This window comes from Schistocerca nitens, chromosome 2 (genome assembly GCF_023898315.1).
Source record: "Schistocerca nitens isolate TAMUIC-IGC-003100 chromosome 2, iqSchNite1.1, whole genome shotgun sequence".
Taxonomy (NCBI): Eukaryota; Metazoa; Arthropoda; class Insecta; order Orthoptera; family Acrididae; genus Schistocerca; species Schistocerca nitens.
Window position 1 is genome coordinate 400,899,953 of NC_064615.1, and position 3,132 is coordinate 400,903,084.

Consider the following 3,132-nt stretch of genomic DNA (forward strand, 5'->3'; position numbering starts at 1 on the left):
ACTATGTACACACAACTGAAACAAATTTATTCAAGATGGCGGAGATAGATGTGGCAACATCGCAATGACGTCATGACGGGAAGTGCAAATACTGGAGGGAAAATAGGTCAGTTGGGTACCTCCACTAACTTAACTCCCACCCCTCTCCTCCACCCTTCCATCCCCTCCCGTCCCCAAGAAAATGGCGCAAAAAAGGCGGGAAAAAGGTCTCTTGGGCTACCTCCATTAACCTAAGAAAGTTGTGGAAATATTTTGGCGGAAAAACAGGTTAATTGGGCTGCCTCCACTAAGCTAAGAAAATGGCAGGAAATTAGATCACTTGCGCTACCTCCACTAACCTAAGTCATCCAACCACCTCCTCTTCCTTGGAATTGGCGGGGAAAGGACTCAGTCTGTGCTGGGCTGCTGGTTAGGATGGACGTAAGACTTTATTTTACATGCATAGTTTATTTAAACAATTTGAGTTGTCATAGCCAGTAGCTCCATCCAGCGTGTTCACCAGAAGATCTGGAGCCCAACTGACCTAGTACACAGTACCGCTACCAGAGGCACTGTCATCCCTCCCGTGATGTGAGGGCAGTCTGGGGAAAAATGGCGGGAAAACGGCTCATTCTCTGTCCAGCTGCTCCAGAGGAAGGAGTGTACTTCATTTATGTCCAATGGGAAGTTGGAACAATTTATTTAGGGATGGATTTCACTTAGTTTATTTATTATACTGATATGAGTGTGGATAGGCCATGAGTTATATCTGGAGCAATGTTGGGATGTGGATCCACAATATGCAATGTCTGGAATAGGGTTTGAATGTAGATCCACCAAGCATAATGTCCAGAACGATGTTGGGATGCAGATCCACAATATACCACATGCGAGTTAGCGTTCGAGTGCGGATCTGCTGCTTATTATATCCAGAGCGATGTTCAGAGGCGGATCCACCGTCGAACGCTAACTCGCATTTGCTATGAGCCTTGGGAGCTATCTGCGACACATGCACAGACACTGACATACGGAAAACAGAGAAAACGCACTACAACTGTGAATATGTGGATGTCGGTGACTGGAGCCATTCGATTACAGTGCTATACTGTGCCGCTCGACCGCCGGAAAAATAGTGCATTTGCACTAGGTGTAGGTAGCCATACTAAATTTACAAGCAATTTTAGAACATGGAACGAGAAGTGATGTCATGTGTGGTGTCACCGCCAGACACCACACTTGCTAGGTGGTAGCCTTTAAATCGGCCGCGGTCCATTAGTATACGCCGGACCCGCGTGTCGCCACTGTCAGTGATTGCAGACCGAGCGCCACCACACGGCAGGTCTAGAGAGACTTACTAGCGCTCGCCCCAGTTGTGCAGCCGACGTTGCTAGGAATGGTTCACTGACAATTACGCTCTCTTTTGCCGAGACGATAGTTAGCATAGCCTTCAGCTGCGTCGTTTGCTACGACCTAGCAAGGCGCCATTACCAATTTATATAGAGCTTCTTATTACTGTACCGTCAGACCGATGTTCTACAGTTATGGATTGAAGTTGAGTATTACATCAACTACGTACTTTATTTGCTACTAAAAATTCCCTTAACTGTTCCAGACCTCAGGCCAGTATGCGTGTAATTAAGCGCGTGCATTTCGGCCTCCTCTAGCGGCACGGTGTTGGCTCTTCTGCCAACACAGCATCATGCTTGCGTGGATAGAAGTGACATAAAATAGATAAAATTACGAAAAATGACGGAATATACATATAAATTGAGGGTAAATACAACGAAATGTTGGGAAATTGAGGAAGTACTTGTGTGTCTTCTGGTTGGTGCAGAACAATTCTTGTACATGGTACGAGTATGTGACAGCAAGAGGAAAACTAGAAAACGCTGACATGGAAGCATCGGAAACCAGGAAAACAGCCATTTTTTGCGTTGAGGCTTCTGCTGTACGTCTACTGAGATGATACTGATACTTGTGAGTTGACTGCTGTCTTTTATATTTTCCTGGAAATACAGAGAACCATCTGTTTCCAAACTTACTTGCATCTGCGTTGAAGGATGACAGAGAGTGGATGGAGTGATCGGTTGAGATGGAGTTGTAATGAAGTACAATTTAATGTTAGACTGATGACGCATTCTATAGAGACAGATGTTGCTGCTAGTCATTTGATCTTTTTTTTCTGTTGTTCTATCAGGATGCAGCAGTTGTGTGACACAGGCTGCGTTTGACTCGTACACAACTGTGTGTTCTGTATGTGACTTACAGCATTGTCTACTTGTGATCGTTAGCAGCAAACCTCTCAGCAGTGATCAGAGGACCTCCATCTCCTATGTGATGGACGTGACCATCCTGTTTCGACGCATTCCTCTAAACGAACGAAGACTTATGCGACGTACTCCATTCCCTTGTCGCATCTTGGGTATAAATTGCGTCATCAGTTTCATAACTAAGGTGATTCTCAGTTAGCGACAAGTGTTTGTGAGGTACTGCAATCCCCGTGTATACATCTGCTTGACAGATCTCCTGTTTTCAGGGTATAATGGTGTGTAATTTCACATATCAAACGCCGCTGCTATGCGTTTATCTGTTTCCTTGTAAAAGGTGTTCTTCCGTTACTAACGATTATTTTCCATAGGAGTGATGTGAGCGTAGTACAATTTCTGAACCGTAATCGAATGTGAACAGTGGATACTATACATCTCTGAAAAGCTATATTGTGCATGTAACACACAGAATCAAAATGGTGCAAATGGCTCTAAGCACAATGGGACTTAACATCTGAGGTCATCAGTCCCCTAGACTTAGAAATACTTAAACCTAACTAACCTAAGGACATCACACACATCCATGCCCGAGACAGGATTCGAACCTGCGACCGTAGCAGCAGTGCGGTTCCAGACTGAAGCGCCTGGAACCGCTCAGCCACAACGGCCGGCCACACGGAACCGATGTTTTAAGAAAGTAGTTTTTCTCATTTTACAGTTTGTCACCATAGTTTATCGTAGAGAAACCTGCAAGAAGAATGTATGCCATGCGCTGGAAATATATTTCTTATACTGGACTTAACAGCGTTGCATTCTACATGACTAATAAGTCAGAAACTGCAATGATCTATCATTATAGCCTGTTTTAATTTCAGAACAGGGTAGC